General features: G+C 46.0%; 1 long non-coding RNA gene across 1 annotated transcript; it reads right to left on the bottom strand.

Annotated features, from left to right (window-relative positions):
* Positions 1-224: 224 nt before the first annotated feature.
* On the bottom strand, positions 225-863 carry LOC119282628. Its single transcript, XR_005138809.1, has 3 exons — positions 657-863; positions 381-480; positions 225-314 (listed from the first exon to the last, which is right to left on the bottom strand). It is a non-coding gene; the product is annotated as an uncharacterized LOC119282628 (long non-coding RNA).
* Between the last annotated feature and the right edge of the window lie 22,347 nt (positions 864-23,210).

Raw genomic sequence — 23,210 nt, 5'->3', positions numbered from 1 at the left:
AGAACACATGCTTCAACTCCTGTTAGTTCGGTCACAAAAAAAATCATCACCAAAAATCAGAAGACAAAGTATCATTGTTATATTTGTTGACTTGATTGATTACTATAGGTTAACACACCCAACTGGAATTAACCTGCAATAGGATAAAAGAAATTAAGATTTGAGACGTGTGTTATAGGGTTCATAGAAGAGAGAAGAGGGAGGTACCATATCAAATCATTGGTTGCACAGTTTGACATTCAACTTTCCATTTTCCAATGAGACCTCAGGGATTCATATACATAAACGTTGATTGATATATCAGGTCCAACTCCCTGTAACACTAAAAGTTACTGGGAAGTCAACTAAAAAACAATTCTCAGCAGAAACATACGGCTTACCAATAAGGTGGACCAAAGGCCTTTACAATCCTCTACCATTCTCTTCTCTACAAATTGTAGACAACGTGTGAAAGATGCCCTTGTAATACCTAGTGGTTTTCTGCAGAATTTTATAGACATGAAAGTTTAGCTTACTAAAACATGTTCCTTTGGTCTGTAAAGCTGCATTGCATGAAAGCATTAGGTAAAGATGCTCTAAGTTCTAACTGGAAGTTATATTGATTGATTGGTTGGCTTAGTGTTATTCACAAATCACGAAAGGAAGAAAAGCATCACCTGTGTTGTCAGGTGATTTCAAAGAACATCCAATGGGTAAGTTACAGATGCAGGTGTCACTCACGCTAGACCACCACCAAGTAAACATATAGACACTAACATAATTTGGGCCGTCCATTCCGTGAAGCTGCAACTATATTTCGAAATTTATAAACCTATAACAAAAAAACATAGTCGTGAGAAATCTTGCAAGTTAACATACTAAAATTCAGTGCTGAACCTTTTGTATCGCTCATATCAATAGAAGCTGATGACGGAATAAGAAAATCGATGTATAATTTTCACAAGATTGCCTTTCGAATATGCCCAAAACACTTCTTGTCGAACAACCCACGAAGCCATGTGCCATATACTACCCTTCCTTAGACCTGCAACATCTGAATGCATACCTGCCACCTGTCGGATCAGTATGCCACAAGCTCATACAACAAACTTTATCATCAGCATATGGGTTATGTGACAAAAAAATTACTGTATTCAAGAACATTTTCACGAGATTGCAATTTTGTAGCTATGAACAGCATATGGTACATACAATGAATCCACAACCAAGTTGAAGTTTGGACCATAATTGGACAATACAGCGCAGAGTGTTGTAAATTAACAACAATAATAATAGGCCATGACTGTCAACCAGAGATATTATCAGCAATCAATTCAAAGCGAGGGAAGAATATATATCACATTCAGGGAACTTAGTTGATATTATCAGCATCCAATTCCTTTGAAGAATCTATATATGTGCAGTGTGAAAGCAGAAGGAGCACAACAACACCATGAAATAGAAGACAAATATTCCTTCACACTCACAATCCGTGCACACGAGAACGCCGGAGATAAAAGAGGGGGCGGAAAGCCTATTACCTGCAAGAGAATGGAGAGTGGCGAGGATCGAGATGCAGATCTTGCCGACCATGCCGGTGAGGTGTGCGACGGTGATCCAGCCAAGAGCCGCTGCACTTGGCAGGGGAAGGCCCCGACGACGCCATGGAAGAGGAGACGGTGGCCGCCGCCAGTCGACGGCAACGGGGACCTGGCGGATATCACCTCCATCATCCCAGACACGCCTTCATGGTGGGCATCCTCACGGCCCCTTGAAACCGCAGCAGCTTCTCCTTGCATCCCCGTCGCCAGATCATAGCAAACTGCACACACGCCTGAATCAGATCAAGACGCGGAAATAACCAAACCAGAAGAAGTGGAGGAGGGATTCGTACCTAGTCGAGGCCATGGACCAGAGGGTGATCTGCGGCGCCAACGCCAGATCGGTCATCGTGGCCGCGGGCGAGGGACGCGGCGGCGACCTCGTTCCTCGGTGGCGGCGGCGGATCCTATCGGGGCTGGGGCGTCTCCTCTCGGCGGCGGCGGCGGCTCCTCTCGGGGCTGCCTGGGTCGCTCACCATGAAGAAGAAGATAGGGTGGAGGAATTGAGCGAGGGAGGAGGAATCGAGCGGCTTGTACGGCAGGGGGCCAAACCATGATAAAAATCAGTACAACCCGCGAGGTGGAGAACGAAATGACTTACCTATAGCTCATGATTCGATTGAGATGATAGGTAAGGAAGGAAAATTGTGATTTAGTCAGACAAAGTTTTGGAAAGTTCTGATTCAGCTGAGAAATAGATGGAAATAATGCCTCAGGATGAGGAGGTCACGATTAGGGTATGGCAAGAAGAACTTTTTTGGAAAGCTTTGATTCTGGTGATAATTACCATGTTCGAATTTTCCTTAATTATAGTTTTACCATACATGGATTGATTTATTACTATTTATCATATTTGAGATTTCTAAGTTTATAGCCTTACCATACGTGGATTAATTATGATTAATTACCATAAATACGTTGGGTATTGCCGGTCAGACGAGAAAAGAGAAAAACCGGTGGGAGGGGCTGGTGGGAGGTGGGACGAAGAAAAACCGGTTGAAAATAAACCGGTTGAAAGTGGGGGGACTATTCAACCAATTCGTCCATCAGGAGTAGAGATTATTTCGATGATCACTTCAATCTTGTATATGAGTATGTCCTGCAAGATGGGTGTGTGGCTACTCCACCTTATAAAGCCTTTGACTGACTATGTTTTTCGAGTTATGGGAAAGATGTCCATCCGTGTCGTGTTATCCATCTTTAGGTGTGACGACGACACAATAACCGTGATACACACAGAGATCATTGCAAACCCTTATGCTTATATTTTTTCCGAGGTCTTTTGTGTAAGATTGTTTTGTAACGGATGCATGCAGGCGTATTTACGCTCTTCCGCTACTTCTTTATGTAGCCTCGTATGCTCCAGCTCATACTCCATAAAGAATTGCCAAAGGAAGCAATGGGTGGAAAACCCAAAATTGCCCCTCGAGTTAACGTTAACGGTATAATGGAGGTCTGCGGGCGACGTGATGCCGTTTAGATGATCTCCAGAGGACTGATTTGTGGTATCGGCATGCTTGTGTATGTTGCGAAGATCTGGGTGTCTTCCTCGACGGTGTTGTCTATTAACAGTCTTAGATTCAGGGCTAGAAAAGCATCAGACGCCCCTAGGCTGTATTATTTCTACAGTGGGTTAGACCACGTAAAGTCTTTGGGTGATGAGGATTTTCGAGTTCTCAGGAAAATGTTCATATGTGTCGAGTCGGCAGAGTATCTGGTGCTCCCGACGCTTAAATGGTACTATGATACGGGCATCTGGTCCGTCAGATTCTTAGATCGGACGACATCCGGGAGATGTTGGATATGCTGGACCTATGCGCAATTTTTGGACTTCTCGAATGCTTTGTCGCAAGTGTTGCAAAGTAACTGAGAGCCGTCCGACCTTAGAATCCGACGGCCCAGAAGCCCATATCATGGTAGATATGTGATAACCATGATGCACACAACCTGGGTAGACCCTTATGCTTACTTTATTTTGTTTTATTTATGGGGTCTTCTATGTAAGATTGTTTGTATTGGTTGCATACGAGCGTATTTACGCTTTTTTCGCTACTTCTTGATGTAGCCCCATACGCTCCAGCTCATACTCCATAAAAAAATATCGCAAAAGAAAGCAGTAGAAGAAAATCCCCAAAATGCCCCTGGGGGTTCAGGGTGGCCACCTGAAAGCAGCACGGCGAAAGCAGCAGTGACTCCCCCTGACCAACCACCGCCGGTGAACATTCGACTTAAAGCCGAAGCCTTTAAAGCCCCCACCCCCGCCTCCACCACCCAAAGCCAAAGCTCTTCTTCCTCCCCAGTCCAGTACTCCAGTCAAAGCCAAGCGAGGCGCCACTCTCAAGGACAAAAGACAAGAACTCTCTTTCCCTCACATACTCCATTGCCGTCCAGTACCACCAGCAGAACCCAGCAGTTCACTCCACTCCTTGTCCTGGTACCAGGAAGAAGCTGGCGGTGGCCTGATCCATGAGGCGCCTCGTGTTCGCGGAGCTGGTGGTCCTCCTTGCCGCGGCGCTCCTGCTCCCCGTCGTGATCTGCTGCCGGCGCTGGAGCGGCGGCGTCGCGCGGCCGCTGCCCGTCTCGGAGCAGCCCGGCGCCGGCGCCAGCAGGAAGGAGCGCCGCGTCGAGCGGCTCCGGCGGGCGCTCCACGCCCTGCGCGTCTGGTGCCGCCGCTCCCGCGTCGAGCCGGCGGCCTCCGCGTCCGCGTCTCCGTCCCCGTCACCGGACGACGGCGCGCAGGCGCAGGGGGCGGTTCAGCCGGAGCGGGTTGCTGCCGCGGCGGCGGCGGAGCAGGCGGGGCCCGAGGAGGAGGGCGTGGCGGCGTGGAGGGAGCGCTGGTTCGGCAGCCCCGGGTCGCGCGCGCTCTACACCATCGAGGAGGCGTCGGAGACGGAGGGCGACGTGGAGAGCCAGTGCGGAGGAGCAGCCGAGCACCAGGAGGAGCCCGAGACGCCGTTCTACACGCCGCCGGCCTCGCCGCCGCACGACGCGGGGCAGCCGGAGCGCGGCGAGAGCAGCTAGTCAGCCGGCGGGCGATGCGCCGCTCGTTCCCTGTCTGTCATAGATTCGACAATTTTCTTTGGGTTCTTCCGCACAGCAGCTGTAAGCAAAGCGTGCATGATAGGCTTGGCTAGTCGGTAATTCTTTCTTTCCCCTCCTTGTTTCCGGAGGAAGGAATGGATGGATATGCATGCAGATTAATACATACAGACAGTTCATCTTTCCTTTTCTCTACGGAGCAGGCGTACATGCAGCGAGGCACCGGAGACGGAGCGGCGAGTAATTACGCGGCTCCAATTCTTTGGCGGACTTTAATTTTACAGCTAGCGCGCGGCTTGCCGCTGCCGAGTGGAGTTACTCCACTCCCGCTGCTCTATCCGTGCATGCATGTCGACTTTGAGTGCCGACAGTTTTCTTTTTGTCTCTGTGCAGTGCGTCCTCATTTTCCTGTGTCTGGCAAAACAGCAGAATACACTCCGACCGTAGCATGCAGCCAGGAATTGTTGTGAACTTGCATAGACGGAGTGGAACCCGTGCGCCCACCTTGATTTCTCGAGGGATCTACTCGTATGTGCTATGAGCCAAGCTGTGCGCGCGTGGTGGAGGTGGAGCAAGCATCTTCTCCACTCCGATATCTCTCCATGGACGGAAAGGGGGGTGACGCTGGTTCGCTGCCTGGCTGAAGCCGAACCATCCTTTCCCACACAACGCGTTGTGATGGGTGGGTGGGTGCAAACTGCAGGGGTACGTACGTCTGTCTCCCGGTGCAAGCAGTGGCGTCTCGTCGTGGAGAAAGCGGCAGCAGCTGGCAGCTGGCCGGATATATGCACCGCCGGTTCGCTAGCTATATCTTTTAGAAGCGGTCCTGCGCTAAGGGACTTTGGTTCAAACACATGAACAAACATTTTAAATAGCGCGGCATAGCACGATGTAGCGTTCAGAGGAGGCCCGCCGCTAAAATGCACAGCGCGCTATTTAAAGCTATGGATGGACACATGTTGTTAGCCATGATGATGCTAACATTTCCTCGTCTTGGTGGCGGCCCGGATTAGATGTGTGAACTGAATCGTAGCTCACACGGTAACCAGCTCACAAGGGTTTAAGTTTCAGACTTGGCAATGGTTTGGGTACTTTTCTGGATTTATTTCAAGCTTCCTGCCGATGTTCATTCAGTGGGAGGAGAGGTTTCCTTCGATTACGAAGACGTCTGCGACGACTTTGTCAATTTCAAGATGTTGTGCCCGCGTAATATTTCAGAGGTGGTCGTAAGGGTACATTGTGTGTAAGTTCATAGGAATGAGTATGTGTGTGTATGGACATCTATGTTCAAAAGAAAAAGGATAGGACAGATGCGGATGTTGGATCGATGATGCATCTGTTGTTTGATGGTGCGACACCGCGGTGCGCTAGAATATCAGATACTACTATTCAAGTGTTCCGCGCAGCAGGACTGTTGATCAGGTTCTAACAGAAGAAGCAACGACATGGCAGTTCGGCTGCCAGTTCACAACCCGTCACTCCCGGCGAGAGCGACGAGGCGGCAATGGCCCAGTTTGAGCAGGAGCATCCCGAATACGTCCAGGCCGAGCAGGAGTTCTACTGAAAGCGTGATGCCGAGAATAAGAAGAAGAAGAAGGACGAGGTGAAGAAGGAGGACGAGGCCGGCCCCTCGACGGTGATCCCCATCGAGTCATCATCGGAGAAGGAGGACGAGGAGTTCTGGGGGCTACCGGTCGACTCTGAAGAGTCGTACTAGATGCCCTCGGACGACGAGTAGTTCTGCTAGTTTAAATTTATGTCATCTATGTTTGAACTATGTTGAATTTCATGTTTAAACTATGTTGAGATGAAGTGGTAGTGGTGCGGTGCGGGCGAGGGCGGGCGGGCAGCGGCGTGCGGGTGGAGGCCGGGCCGGAGGCGGGCAGGGCGGTGGCGGCGGCGGCGATTTGGGGCGTGCGGTTCTGAGCGGGAAGGCAACTGAAGTGGCGGTTGGTCGTTTGGCAGGCGGCCGCGGTTTTACATCAGTTGTATCTCGTAATGTAAATTTGTATCACGAAGTTTTCAATTTTACATCTCCGGAAGGCGGTGGTTCAATTTTCTTTTACATATGGACCGTTTGTTAGAGCAGCGCTTTTTTGCTCTTGAAGCTCCAAAAGTTAGTTATTTTTACATATGGATCGTCTATTGGAGATGCTCCAAGAGTTCATGTCGACACTTGTTCTCATACGGCTATGTGTTGAAAACTAAGATCCTTGCTATCAAGGATGGCCTTATGCTCCTGCAAATGGAGCAGCCTCCCGACATATATCAAATCCGATTGTCTTGTAGCAGTTAAGATGGTGCAGAGTGAAGAAAGAAACAGATCAAAGTATGCCCTTTTGGTGAAGGGGATCAAGGAGAACTTGGAGGAACATGATTCTCGTATTACTCATATACGTAGTCAAAATTTAGCTAGTCATTTTATGGCAAATTTTGGAAGATCTCAAGCACACGCTGCAGTGTGGCTTTGAGTTGACAATCTGAAGCAACTACCGCAGCAGATAAGGGCATGTACAATGGCTGATAAGATAGTCTTATCTTAAGTCTTGCATGTGATTTAGAGATGACAAAAAAATCTATCTACAATGGGTCATCTCTTAGCGTTATCTTTAATAACTAGTAATTCCTAAAAATGTGGTGAGACATATTGTGCTAAGAGATCACCTCTTGTCTTCTCTTAAATAAGAGAAGACAAGCCTTTTTTTATGAGTTCTGTCTCCTCCATCTCATCATCTATCCTACATAGCACTCGTAAGATAGGACCATTATACATGCCCTAACAAGAAATCTAGCGCTAGATCCAAAGCCTCTCAACATGCCAAAACCTCAAGGGTCGCAGGTTCCGTGATGCTTGAACATCTGAAAGCCGAAGAGCCGAAACAATTGTGTCATCATGTCGACCAAACACACGGGGGTGCGATGGGCCGGTCCACTACGAGGCTGCGTGAATCGCTCCCCTCACATGATCATGTCGACCAAGCGCCCATAAAAATAGAACGCTTCCTTTTTTTGTTTTTGTTTTATCTTCTCTATATTTCGTTTTAATTTATACACTGCAAAAAGAGCGCTCATGAAAATTATATAGATAGGTCAGGTAGTTTTAAATTTTGGTCAGGTGGTTATTGTGCAAATAATTTTTTATCAAATCATAGGCGAACGTAAATCACAGGCATTTATCTAGTCTAGATAAAAAATGGTTAGGTACTTTTAAATTTTGAAATAAAAAATGATCTGAATTTCAAACATGTCTAGGAAATTAGAAAAAAAATCTCGAATTTAAAATAAGTTTTTTAAATAATAAAAAACACACTGTTCGGGAGTTTTACAATATAAAACGAATTTGAAAAATAGACTGTAGATAGTTTTACAAATTTAAAATATTTTCTAAAATACAGAAAAATGTTCGAAATTTTAATACTGTAAGGGAATCATAAAGAAATTTTCAAAGTAAAAGTATATTCTTGTTTTCAAAATTTTCTAGAATTTATATACTGTCTGTGTATTTTAAAATAAAAAGGAAAAAGGAAATAAAAACGGAAATAAAATGAAAAACGAAGAAATTGAACAAAAACCGTGAAGGAAATGAAACAAACAAGGAATAGAAAGAAAACCTTTGCCATCAACTCTCGCTAGTATGCTATTCGGCTCAGGCTCAGATGTCGCGGCCCTGTTTGACAAGCCGGCATTTAGTCCCAGCGAGTCATAATTAGCCTTCTCCAGCATCTTAGCCATTTCCCTAAAAGTAGTTAACTCCCACAAAACTAAAGTTATCAATCGGATCAGGGTTGGTCAGGTCAACCTCACTTAAACCTCAGCAGAAGTCCATTTTGAACCTTAAACTTGTAGAGCTTAGCTAAATAAACCCCCAATGTCGAATCCCGGTCGTTGGCACACCGGACATATCAATTCCGGTCAACATCGAACCTTGAAGTTGTTCGCTGCAAAGGGAAAGCAACAATCCTTGGATTACATCTCTCACGTTGCTCCTTTGGTGGGCCTACCAGCATAAAAAATAGTCATGATTTTTTTTACAAATTTAAAAAATGTGCATGTTTCTGAAAACTGTTCGCAATTCTAAAAAAATGTTAATAATTTCAAATATATTCTTAAATATGGAAAATCGATGGGAGTATGGAAAAATGTTCATGAACTCAAAAGATGATCACAACTCTGAATAAAGCAGAAATGGAAAATATTCTCAAATTTGAAAAATCTTCAGGCATTTGGAAAAATGTTCGTGAACTCAAAAAATGTTCGCAAATTTGAAAAGGTTCTTTGCCTTTGAAAAAAGTTCATGAAACTCAAAAATATTTTCAATATTACAAACTGTTCACGAATTTCAAAAAAGATCACGCAACTAAAAAAATGAAACAATGTTCACGAACTCAAAAAATGTCGAGGAACTTAAAAAGTGCCCATGACTTTGAAAAAAATGTAAGGTTGAAAAAATAACCACAAACTCTAAAGATGTTCGTGAAATTAGAAAAGAATTATGAATTTGAATTTGTTTCCGTGTTTTTTTAAAATATTTACAAGTTTAAAAAATGTTCAGGAATTTAAAAATAAATACGGAGTTGAAAGTTTTCAACATATATTTAAGAGAATTAACCCTTGACTGTAAAATGCTCATTGTATATTCAAAGATATACATCAAAGTAGATACATATTGTTCATGTGTTTTAAACAAGAAACCTGAAATAAAGCAGAAAAAGGAAAATAAAAAGAAAGAAAGGAAGAAAATAAATAAGTAAATAAACAAAACCTAAGAAAATTGTAAAAATGAAATAAAAAGGGATATAAAATGATATTAGAAATTACGGAAACGGAAAATCAAAAGAGGAAAAACGATCTACCGGACCGCCCGCACGAGACTAGAGGTGGAATATAAATATGACAGGTGGGTCAAGTCAGTTAGCGAAAGTAGCATATTATCCCATTTGGGATATATATTTTTTCACATGAAAAACAGCTCTAGGGTTCGATTTAGACCAGAATTGGCAAGTTCAGTGTGCCAATGACCAGGATTCGGAGCCGCGGGTTCAATTTAGCTAAGCTCTACAATTTTAAGGTTCAAAATGGACCTTTTCCCTCAAACCTCATTTCGTGACCCTACTCATGGACCATAAGTCAGACACATGTCCAAATTCACCGGGCAACCTGACTGAATTGGGCAACTAGTTTGGCGGAAGATTTCCAACGACGACAACGGTCCAAATTATCAATACAAGATCCCTGCCGGGTTCAAAGGCATGCTACCCCTACCAAGGACGATCAACATGCTCCCTATAGAAACGCAAAAGTGTTGGCTTGACTGTTTGAGTTCAAGAAAAAGTACACGATAAAGTAGTGACAGTTTATGTCATGTTTGGTAGTATGCTTAATTTTTTAGTACTATGTTGATGAACTTCGAATTTAATCATGCAGTTTTTTTATTAATGGTTAATAAAAATTGAATCGTGTTTGAAATGAAGTTTGAATGCTTTTTATGTAGACTACATACCATACTAAGAAAAGATTAGAAGCATTTGGGGCGAGTGAGCTGAATGATGCTAATACAATACCAAGTGCAAAGTATGCACGAGATGTTACTGATTGTTTATCCAAAGAACTATTTTGCATGGAAGACCTAATAAACAAGCAATGAAACAATTTAAGAAAAGCCACTTATAGATATTATTATTTTCTAGATTTTTCTATTCAGTTCGTAGATAACTGTCCCTTCCATTTATTTGCACACAAAATACTTAAAAATGCATTCTAGAAACCTCATTCAACTTTGAAGCTCTCTGCCATGATATTTAAGAAATTTGAAATAGACACAATTTGTAACTCATCAAAGTGGCTCGAATTAATGTATAAAAACTTAGAATTTTGTTCTTCTCTATTTAACTCTAATTTATGAAGTATTTACGAAACCAAAAAATAGGCAATGCCTAAAAAATAAAGCAACAAATTCATACACCTTGTATTATGTGCTTCATTTTTTTTGTGAAATTGCACTTTCCATTGTGAAAGTTCAAATTATGTAATAAATTGTATCTTAATATGTTAGTGTATCATTGTGTGATTACTAAGTATAATATAAAACTATAACGATTATGGTACTTATAAAGTATACATTTTAATTATAAATAAGTATAAAATTTTAGTCTAAATAAAAATGTTTATTTTTGGAAGATGCAATTAAGAAATTCTGGCAATTATAATTCTTAATATACAAAACCTAGCTAGGTTTGATTTACCCTTTTTTTTACCTTTTTCTTATCAGTAAAAACTTGACCAATGAGAGGCTGACACGTCAATTACTGGGGAAATTGTGGGGTAAGCGTTGGGTGCACTTAGCGATCTGTGTGGATGGAGATTGTGGATTGGTTTTCTCTTCTCCTCTCGGTTCACTCCGCGTGTCGATGTGTCTCTCGAAGACTCACATGGGCTCTCTGCCTCCGCCACCCACCGCTCAACCGCCGATCCACCACCGCTCAATGGCCGTACCTCCTTATAAAATGGCTCCCGCCTCTCAAGCTCGCTCCAACGCCCATGCCCATCACGCAGCGCCCGCACGCGCCAGCAGGTCCATACGAGGTGCTGCTGGTGGTCGGCGAGGCCCCCTCGGCGCACGGTTTGGTTCGCAGCGGACCGCGAAGCAGAGCTGCGCGGCGATGGCGATGACCACGCGCGACACCGCGACAACAAGCACGAGGCCATAGAGGGGCTCACCCAGCGTGCGGCGGTGCGCGGCTAGGCGGACCTCGCGCTGCAGCAGCGGCAGGTGCGTGCTAGCCGTGGCCATGAGAGGGGACTTGCGGCGTGACTGCGGCATGCGGCAGCGGGGATCTCCCCAACCTCTCCTACCCCCCTTCTGATATGGGGAACCATGGATTACCGGCTTTTTGCTAAATCTTTAGTTGTGTGGAAATGACGTCTCGGCTGGGGCGCGACGGTGCGGCCACCGGCACCTTGCGTCCTCCACGGGTGTCGCATGCTCATGACCCCGCCCCCTTCTTTTGGCCGTCCAGACTGCCTCTGTCTCAGCCGGTGGATGTCCATATGCTGGATAACGAGTGTAACGGCGATCACGGTTTGTCCCGCTCCGCCAGTCCTGTGTCACTTCTTTAGCTGGCTTACTACTACTCATGTAGGTGGAGTTCAACATGGAAGAGCTTGCCATGGCCCAAGCATCATTCTGGGCGTAGCTGCCGACCTTCGTGTGATGACTGCTCCAACGCAGACCAAGTGTTCGTCGTAATGTTAGAGCGGCCACAGGTAAAAACAAATCAGTTCAGTCCATACATTATGTTGCTATACTTATGAAAACAGTTCCCGAATCCAGGCACCATAGATTATTGCCCTTATTGATGCATTTAGCTACTACTTCTGAACTCTAGATTTGATGAAGGTTTGCATGTTTGTAGTGATGAGGATACAACAGTTCGTGATGAGCTTCGAGGTCTGTGTAGTGCCAGAAGACGGCGACCAGTAGTGGGCGCTCGCGCACTGCTGCTGGGATGACACAGCCAAGACTAATAAGGATAAAGATCATGTTCATATTTCTAGTGGGTTCGTTCCAGTGGTATGGACGCTGCGAGGCAATTTATGAAGTTTGCCGGAGCAGCCGCTGCGTATTATCCCACACTCTCGACAGACCACCTTCTTCCACGCCGACGCCGGTCGCCGGGGTACGGTCCCATCCATCGCCATGCAAGAGCGCTCTAATCCCCTAGACAGTACTACTCACAGCAGTTGCAGGCGCGGACGCATTGCCCTCAGCCGTGGATGCCGCTATCCCGTACCAAGGATGTGCAGGCATGTTTTAGATTATGATTGTGCAAAGGAATATGTCAGAAAATGACGGTCTGCAATGGTGTACCAGAATACCGAACATCTTCTGATTTTACTGGAAGATTGATGTGGACATTGATGCTATTGCACTGACAGCTGATTTTTTCCCTTCACATTTTTGAAGATTGAATTTTCAGCAGCACTGCACCATTAATTAGCTTTCTGCATGTGACTTGTGATTGCAGCTGATGAAGCCGTCAACCATTGGAGGCACGGAATTGTCGAGGCCAAGGTTCGTCACCCTTGTTTTCTAAAGGGAAGCTAAAGTTGGGGTTCGTCACTTGCTCCGAGGATTTTCTCAACGGTGAGCACTTCCCTTTTGTTTCTCTTGTTCTGATCTTTACCACAAGTCGGCAATAGTCCCTATTGCACTGCTTGGATGGATCTCTCATTTTAGTCACTACAGTTATTTAATATAATAATAAGCCTCTATTTTTTATTCCGCATGCAGTATTGTGAACAAGATTTCTACCTCCGTCCGGGTTTATTGATCCTTATTGTATTTCGTGCCAAATTTTGACCATAGATTAAACTAACAAAATGTTTATACATGTCACCAAACAATATATATAAGTTTGCCAGTTCAATCAGAAGATTGTATTAGCTATTCAATTCATAGTTCAACCTTTGAATATACAGTTTTGGCTCAGTAGTTTGAGCCTCCGTTGTGCAACTGGATCATGGTAGACATCCAGACCTGCAGCTGTGTTTTATTTTATTATCTTTTTTAGAAACTGACACGCTGCCTTTGTTGCCTAAACCCGTGCTTTAATTAAATGATATATTTACTATAAAGATTTTTTCTTTGACTCTTATATGAAAAAATTGTACGAACATGTGATTGCTATCCAGATTAGTTAGGTCATCCTGCAAATAACTGTGGGATACATTACTGATACTTACTCAATCATTGTAGTGAAATAATACAAGATGGTGAACACCTCGGATGCAGCTCAAAGGTCAAATATCATGATATAGAGTAGGCATTAAACTTACCTTATCTACTTGTTTTTTTGTTGCAGACTAGTCGTCTATCTTATCTGTACATGGCTGATTAGGAAGTAGTACAGTACCCGCATGTTTAATAGTTATCAGATTGTTTCTGTACATATATAATTGATTTGTGTATTGAGACGGAAGGCCAAGTTGTTCAATTTGTGGATTTGATTTATTCAGACCGGTGGCATTCCTTAATTTCTGATTCCTGTTTATGTTTGATTTTGAGCTATAAATTACTTATTCTGGCTTTTTTTTTTTAAAAGGAGGAAGACCCCGGCCTCTGCATCTGGGCGATGCATGCAACCATTTTGTTAATTATTCATAAAAGACCTTACAAAGAAATACAACAGTAAGTCTAAAGCCACCAACTAGGCAACATCTGTCGCTACTCCTATCCAGTTGATGAAGGGATGTTGATAGTCCGGGCCTAATACCACAGACCTCGCAGCCAAACCTAACATCTAAGACCCGAGGCCCCAACCAAGCCACTTGCCAGGTATGGGGCACACATTGGTCCGGCGTGCTCTCAAAGGCCGCCGCCGCCAACTACCACCACTCTATCTTCAGAGCTGTACTGACGCATCATGCTTGCCCGGTCTAGCTGCCGTCGACGCCACCACGTCGCCCAACGGCACCACCTCCCTGCGCGCGAACTACTGAGCACGTCGCGGTCGCCGCCGGTACCCCTCAGCACCATGCCGCCAAGTACCACAACCGACACAGCTTGAAGTCTCTGGAAGATCTGGCGTGCGTAGCACCTGCCAACCAGGCAGACAAAGCGTAGCACCTGTCGGCCAGGCATGACTTGACATCTCACTGAAGCTCCGTGCAAGACGAAGCCGCTCCACCTCGTGCCTCTGACTTCCAACGCTGCTCCACAAATGATGCTCCCAAGAGAGAAACGACACCGTAGTGCAGCCATCGTCCGATCTGGAAAACCAGATCCTAGGGTTTCTCCCTGAGCAGCACGAGTGGGTCGACAGTAGTTATAGGACGATGCCTTAATCAAGGTAACGGCGCAGACCGCCGCCATCGTCCGCCATCGGCTTGGTTTTCACCGGCAACTATGTCTCCCCGACTCACTGCTGGGACTAGATTGCAGATCTCGAGATCTGCTCACCCAGCCTCAGGCCGACCACCTCCGACGTAGGAGATGAACACCACTGCGAAGCCCAGGGTCGCCGCCCCGGGTGCCCACATGATGCAGATCAATACCAGGAGCGCCACCGCAATCCGAAGCTGAACCGGAGGTTGAGCGACTGCAACATGGCCGCTGCCGCCGCCACCCGATGCGACTACAGACCCGCTGCCACACTCCAGCCGCCGTTGTCCGCCATCACCTTCAAGAAGATCAAGATCGAAACCGCCGCATCGATCTTGAGCAGCTGACGCGCGAGCAGAAGACCGCCGCCGCCGAGCCGCTCGGGCTTTGCCCTGGCGGCGTCACCAACCGCGGCGGAGAGGAGAGTGGTGAGAGGGGGGCGGAGGAGGGAGACGGGGATGCCCCAGTGCAGCGCGGTGGCGCTGCACGGGAGCGGGGGTAGGAAGGAAGGATCCGACGGCTGCTCTAGATCAGGTACATCGTGTATATTATACTTGCTATTCCAAGCACATACAGGCCTAGGGTTGTCCACTAAGAGAAGGTGCAACAAATTCACTTGGTTTGTGATTTTTTTTAGAAAAGGAGGAGGACCCCCGGCTTCTGCATCTGGACGATGCATGCAACCACTTTATTAATTATTCACACAAGACCTTAAAAAGTTATACAACAGTAAGACTAAAGCCACCGTCTAGGCAACATCTGTCGCTACTCCTATCCAGTTGATGAAGGGATGCTGATAGTCTGGGCCTAATACCAAACAAACCTCGCAGCCAAACCTAACATCTAAGACCTGAGGTCTCAACCAGGACACCTGCCGGGTACTGGGCACCCACCAGTCCGGCGCACTCCTCAACCATTAGTAGAAAAGGGGGCAATGGCCCAGGCAGGTTCAGCCCATTAGTCCCGGTTCTGCCACGAACCGGGACCAATGGAGGTATTTGTCCCGGTTTGTGAGCCCAGGGGGCCGGCCGGGCCACGTGGGCCATTGGTCCCGGTTCGTCCGGACCTTTTGGTCCGGGTTGGTGGGACGAACCGGGACCAATGGGCCTGGCTCCTGGCCCACCACTATTGGTCCCGGTTGGTGGCATGAACCGGGAACAAAGGCTTCCCTTTAGCCCCGGTTCATGCCACCAACCGGGACCAATGGTGGTGTCTATATATACCCCCTCGCGCAAGAGCAAAGCACACTGCTCTGTTTTTTCTGGCTGAGGGGGAGAGGGCTTGGTGGTGCTCTAGCTCACCTCCTATGCACACAAGGTGTTCGATGGAATGCCCGAGCCACACTACTTAAGGTTTCTCCTCTCCAAGCTCGACTGCCAAGCTCCATTTTCCTCAATATTTATCTAGGTTTAACGGTCCGTCACACCCCGTCCCCGTCTTCACCGCCGTCGATCACCCGCGTCGATCTCATCGCCGGCACCACCGTGGTGAGCCTCTTGTTCTTATCTTCTTTCTGAAAGGAAAAATATTATTACTTGTATGTTTAGATAGATACTTGTATTATTTTCTTACTTTTATTATTGCATCTTATATAGTGTGATGGTTTTGGTATCTGCCCGCGTCGGCCCTCGTCCTGTCTATGATTCGGATGTGGTATATATTATCTTTTCATAACTATTGGTTCATTTATTGTTTATGAAAATTGTGCCGACCAACGTGACATAGATTTTATTTATCTAGGAGGTTGTTGAACCGGAAATTCCAACCGACCCTATTGTCGAGAGGTTAAATTTAGTTGAAGAAGAAAACAATTTCTTGAAGGAAAAAATAAAAAAACTTGAGGAGGAGAAGATGATATTGGAGTTGCATGTTGCGGATGTCGTCGATGATCACAAGATCAAGATGGATGCAATGCGGAGAAAGATTAGAAAATATGCCATTCATACCGAGGCTTGGTATCATTATGCCGTTGGATCAGTTGTTACCTTGGTTGCGATTATGATCGCATTTGTTTTCGCATTGAAATGTTTTACATAGTTTCAATGTATGGTTTAATTAATTTAGATGCTCTGCAGAGCTTTATGTTGTTAGATGAGAACTATGTATGTACTTTGGTTTTTATGTGATGATGAACTTCTATTAATTTGGTCACTTAATTATCTATTCATGATGTTCTGTAATGATTTTTGACACACTTAATTATATATAATGCACGCAGATGAACCGGCAATGGATGTACGGTGACAGACACACCTCCGAGTACACTAAGGGCCTGCATGATTTTCTCGAAGTGGCTGAGGCAAACAAGCAGAATGGTTTTATGTGTCGTCCATGCCCTATATGTGGGAATACGAAGTCTTACTCTGACCGGAAAATCCTTCACACCCACCTACTTTACAAGGGTTTCATGCCAATGTTTGGACGAGGCACGGAGAAATAGGGGTTATGATGGAAGACGGCGAAGAAAAAGAGTACGATGACAACTATGTGCCCCCTGAATACGGTGATGCTACTGAACATCAAGAGGAACCAGATGATGTGCACGATGGTGCTGCAATGGGCGAAGCTGCTGAAGATCAAGAGGAACCAGACGATGTGACCGATGATGATGATCTCCGCCGGGTCATTGTCGATGCAAGGACGCAATGCGAAAGTCAAAAGGAGAAGCTGAAGTTCGATCGCATGTTAGAGGATCACAAAAAAGGGTTGTACCCCAATTACGAAGATGGCAACACAAAGCTCGGTACCGTACTCGAATTGCTGCAGTGGAAGGCAGAGAATGCTGTGCCTGATAAAGGATTTGAGAAGCTACTAAAAATAATGAAGAAGAAGCTTCCAAAGGATAACGAATTGCCCGACAGTACATACGCAGCAAAGAAGGTCGTATGCCCTCTAGGATTGGAGGTGGAGAAGATACATGCATGCCCTAATGACTGCATCCTCTACCGCGGTGCCTACAAGGATCTGAACACATGCCCGGTATGCGGCGCATTGCGGTATAAGATCAGACGAGATGACCCTGGTGATGTTGATGGCGAGACTCCCAGGAAGAGGGTTCCTGTGAAGGTGATGTGGTATGCTCCTATAATACCACGGTTGAAACGTCTGTTTAGAAACGGAGAGCATGCCAAGTTGATGCGATGGCACAGTGAGGACCGTAAGAAAGACGGGAAGTTGAGAGCACCCGCTGACGGGTCGCAGTGGAGAAAAATCGAGAGAAAGTACTGGGATGAGTTTGCAAAGGACCCAAGGAACGTATGGTTTGCTTTAAGCGTGGATGGCATTAATCCTTTTGGGGAGCAGAGCAGCAATCACAGCACCTGGCCCGTGACTCTATGTATGTATAACCTTCCTCCTTGGATGTGCATGAAGCGGAAGTTCATTATGATGCCAGTCTCATCCAAGGCCCTAAGCAACCCGGCAACGACATTGATGTGTACCTAAGGCCATTAGTTGAAGAACTTTTACAGCTGTGGAATGGAAATGGTGTACGTACGTGGGATGAGCACAAAAAGGAGGAATTTGACCTAAAGGCGTTGCTGTTCGTGACCATCAACGATTGGTCTGCTCTCAGTAACCTTTCAGGACAGACAAACAAGGGATACCACGCATGCACGCACTGTTTACTTGACACCGATAGTATATACCTGGGAAGCTGCAGGAAGAATGTGTACCTGGGCCATCGATTTCTTCCGACCAACCATCAATGTCGAAAGAAAGGCAAGCATTTCAAAGGCAAGGCAGATCACCGGAAGAAGCCCGCCATGCGTACCTGTGATCACGTACTTGCTATGGTCAATGATTTACACGTAATCTTTGGAAAGGGTCCCGGCGGACTAGCTGTTCCGAATGACGCTGAGAATCACGCACCCATGTGGAAGAAGAAATCTATATTTTGGGACCTACCCTACTGGAAAGACCTAGAGGTCCGCTCTTCGATCGACGTGATACACGTGACGAAGAACCTTTGCGTGAACCTGCTAGGCTTCTTGGGCGTGTATGGGAAGACAAAAGATACACCTGAGGCACGGGAGGACCTGCAACGCTTGCATGAAAAAGAGGGCATGCCTCCAAAGCAGTATGAAGGTCCTGCCAGCTACGCTCTTATGAAAGAAGAGAAAGAAATCTACTTTGAAGTCTGCTCAGTATGAAGGTCCTGACTGGCTTCTTGTCGAATATAAAGGGAATAATAAATGTGCCAGAGAAAAAGTTCCAGAACCTAAAGTCTCATGACTGCCACGTGATTATGACGCAACTGCTTCCGGTTGCATTGAGGGGGCTTCTACCGGAAAACGTCCGATTAGCCATTGTGAAGCTATGTGCATTCCTCAATGCAATATCTCAGAAGGTGATCGATCCAAAAATCGTACCAACACTAAGGAGTGATGTGGCGCAATGTCTTGTCAGTTTCGAGCTGGTGTTCCCACCATCCTTCTTCAATATCATGACGCACGTCCTAGTTCATCTAGTCGACGAGATTGTCATTCTGGGGCCCGTATTTCTACACAATATGTACCCCTTTGAGAGGTTCATGGGAGTCCTAAAGAAATATGTTCGTAACCGCGCTAGGCCAGAAGGAAGCATCTCCATGGGCCATCAAACAGAGGATGTCATCGGGTTTTGTGTTGACTTCATTCCTGGCCTTAAGAAGATAGGTCTCCCTAAATCGTGGTATGAGGGGAGACTGACTGGAAAAGGCACGCTTGGAAGGGACTCAATAATATGCAGGGACGGATATTCTTGGTCTCAAGCACACTACACAGTTCTACAGAACTCTACCTTGGTGACCCGTATGTCGATGAACACAAGAACAGTCTGCGCTCCAAACACCCGGAGCAGTGCGACGACTGGATTACATGTGAAAACATCAGGACTTTCTTCGACTGTAATGATTTGGAAAGGATACGAGATAAATGGGAATACATTTTACACGATTGATCAAGATGAAAAGAGCACCAACCAAATCAGCGGTGTTCGCTTTGATGCAGCAACCGACAGGGGAAAGGACACATATTATGGTTACATAGTAGACATATGGGAACTTGACTACGGAGTAGATTTTAAGGTCCCTTTGTTTAAGTGCAAGTGGGTCAATCTGTCAAGAGGCGGGGTACAGGTAGACCCACAGTACGGAATGACAATAGTGGATCTGAAAAATCTTGGGTACACTGACGAACCGTTCGTCTTAGCCAATGATGTGGCACAGGTTATCTATGTGAAGGACATGTCTACCAGACCGAGGAAAATAAAAGATAAGGAAGCGAATACATCATACGATGAGCCAAAGCGCCACATAGTTCTTTCAGGAAAAAGGGACATCCTAGGAGTGGAGGGCAAGACAGACATGTCTGAAGAGTATGAAAAGTTTCATGAAATTCCCCCCTTCAAAGTCAAGGCTGACCCAAGCATCCTGATAAACGATGAAGATTATCCATGGTTACGACACAATAAGCAAACGACACAAGCGAAGAAAAAGTGAAGACTTTCTCCCGCAACTATTATGATGATACCATGCCAACTTTGTAACAGACGAGTATGATACCATTGTCCGTTTTGTACATGCACATGCTATGCCAACTTTTTCAGAGTTCATTTGAAAACTATGAATTTGAAAACCTCGCCAACCGAAGGGCGCTCACACCGGTTTATAAGCCCGTCCCTCTATGCCTTGTTGAGCTCACAAACTTGTGATTCACACAAATTTCAAAGAATTCAAATTTTAACTATTCAAATTTGAAAACTAATGGCACAAACAGAAAGTTTATAATTTTTCTGACCTAAAAGCAAAAAGAATTAAAAAATAAAGCAAAAAACCAAAAGAAAATAAATAATGCAGAAAACAAAACAAAAAAACTTGAAAATAAAAATAAAAATAACAACAATAAGTATTTTGTTGTAAGTAGAAACAAAATAAAATAAATAAAGCAACAAAGAAAACAAAAAAAAGTGTTTTCAAATGGCGCGCGACGGCCAACCGATTGAACCCTATCAGACAAAGAAGGCATTTATTGCTTAGTGCGGGGTTCTGGTTAGGCACAAGATCACTATCAGCATCCACAAATGGTATAAGCCTAAGAACGAAGTCCCTGAGGTGTCTTATGTCAATGATATGCAGAAAAATGATCTTTGGTCTGAGCTGAAGTCAAATTTCACCCTACCGCTAGAGGATGATCCGGTGAAGCCAGTTATAGAGCCATTAATCAAGTCTTTTGCTCTTAAGAAGATGGCAGACCTATTCAGGAATTGGAAGAAAGACCTGAATAGGTATGTCGATAAAAATGAGACACCAGAATTCAAGGGCAAATATGAGAAGATCAGAGATGACTGGCCCGCATTTGTGGCCACAAGACATCGGAAAAGAGTAAAAAGATGTCGGCAACAAACAAGCAAAATGCTGCAAAGAAGAAGCTTCACCATTGCACAGGGTCAGGTGGCTACCTCGTAGCCCGGCCTAAGTGGGCCAAGGCTGAGAATGATCTGCTTGATAAAGGGATCGAACCAGAGACAATGAACTGGCCAGACCGTTGCCGGACTTGGTTCTTCGGGGCTGGCGGAACCTTGGACCCTGTAACAGGGAAGTGCATTTGGACGGACGATCAATTGGACTTGGACATACTAGTCAAGAGGCTTCAACATTATATCGAAGCAGCGCAGCAAGGGATGTTCGTTCCAGACAGGGAGAAGGACGAGCTCACAATGGCCCTCGGGAATCATGAGCACCCTGGATGGACACGAGGCACGCCAGGCTCCGTTTCATGGAAGGCTGGATTTCCGGACGTAGGGGGTTACAAAACCCAGGAGAGGAGGAAGAAACTGGAGGAGAGCCAACTGCAGGCGCTGCACGAAAGGGTAATGGGGCTAGAGGAACGAGAAGCAGATCGTGGCAAACAACCTGCCGAAGCTTCCCCCGAAGCTACCCCGCCATCTCAGCGGAGAAGCAGCGTGGCTTCCACCGAGCTGCTTCAACCGGAGCATGCCTTGACGGCTCCTGCCAGCTATCCCGTGGATGCTATCACGGAGTCTCAAAATTGCCACCTTATGGCGGAATGGAGCAATTTGAAGGTAAATGCGGCTGTTGGCTCTGTTTATCCTACTAAACCCGACTCAACTTTTCACTACCGGCCGATTCCAGAAGGATATGCTAAGGTGATGGTGGATGAAATAACGGAGGGATTTGAGGACCTCCGGCTTGACGACCCTACCGGTGAAGGGGAGTATCGGCTGGGTTCTGCTCTGAAGACTCCATGCCTATGGCGGAAGGATCTCATCAACCTTCTGAACTGGACGCCTCCGCCTCCTCCTCCTCCTCCTCCGGCGAGTCAGGGCACTCCGCCTCCTCCACCGCCTCCTCCACCGCCTCCTCCTCCGGCGAGTGACGATCAGGGCACTCGGCCAGCTCCTTCTCCGGCGCGTGGCGGCACTCCGCCTCCTTCTCCGCCTGCGCCGCCGCACCCGAGCAGCCAGCCTCCTCCTTCTCCGCCTCGTCAGCAAGGGCAGAAGAGACCTGCCGCTGCTCCGGCTGCTCCGGCGCGTCGTAGTCCTTCTCCTCCGCCTCGTAAGCAAGGAAAGAAGACATCTGCTCCGTCTGCTCTGCCGGCGTCTATCAGTACAGCCAAAGGCGGGAGGAGATACAGATTCGGTCCTTCTCTGAAGACTCCAGAGAAGTTACCGTACAAGAGGAGCGAGGAGGAAAACGCGAAGATCACGCAGACCGAAGTGGATGAATGGTTTCAAGGGTTGAAAGCAAAGAGACATCCACCTCCGAGGAGAAGGTAGATCCGGTGAAAGCGAAGCGCACTCTGGCTGCCCTAACAAAAGCACCCAAGTCTCCGCCGAAAGGCAACTATGAGCGCATTATTGGAAAGGCATTTGCCGAAGCGGAGAGGTCGGGAAGTACTAAAAGTGATCAAAGGATGAAAGAACGACGAGCTGGGAAACAAATTGCCCAGCTCGACGAACAAGCGAAGCAATCGTGCCCCCCGCTCAAGGTGCCTGCTAGCGACATCGTTGATCCGAGGATGGTGCCCGGTTATGGCAATCCTGGAGATTACCTGCCCGACGATGTACATTATGATTTCTTGGAGGTGCAGATACAAAGATACGAGTACGGGAAGCCTCTCGTCAAAGATGAAAGTTCTCTATCAATGATGATGTCAAGATTGCATGATTGGTACATGAAAACCTGCAGAGAGTCTGAGGGGAGGAGTACTTTGTATATGAGAGTTAAAAAGGAGCATGACCTCCTTGGAATTGAACTGTTGCCTATTCCATTTGAGGAGTTCTATCAGTTTTTCAATCAATTGGCCCTCGATAAAGCAACGGTCACCTGCTACTGTCTGTAAGTAGTACTACTTCTGTCATTAAGTCTCTCTATATAACTCAGCTCTTTCATTGCATGTATTTATAATTATCCTCACTATATTATGCAGATTGAAGATCGCCGAATTGAAGAAAAGACAAGAGGGTGATATTGGGTTCATTAACACATATCTCATAGATAAAACTGAGGTTGTATTTCATGCCGAAAATACCGAGGCCAACTTGCTACAATCGTTGGTAATAAATGAACACAAAGATATAATACTCTTTCCTTACAACTTCAAGTGAGTGTTACTGTCTTGTGGCATATTCGGTTTCCCTTATTAGTCCAGGTTATAGTAATGTAATATTGATGAGTTATGCATGTGTGCGCAGCTACCACTATATTCTCC

This window comes from Triticum dicoccoides, chromosome 3B, assembly GCF_002162155.2.
Source record: "Triticum dicoccoides isolate Atlit2015 ecotype Zavitan chromosome 3B, WEW_v2.0, whole genome shotgun sequence".
NCBI classification, from domain to species: domain Eukaryota; kingdom Viridiplantae; phylum Streptophyta; class Magnoliopsida; order Poales; family Poaceae; genus Triticum; species Triticum dicoccoides.
This window is presented reverse-complemented; position numbering and strand designations above follow the sequence as displayed.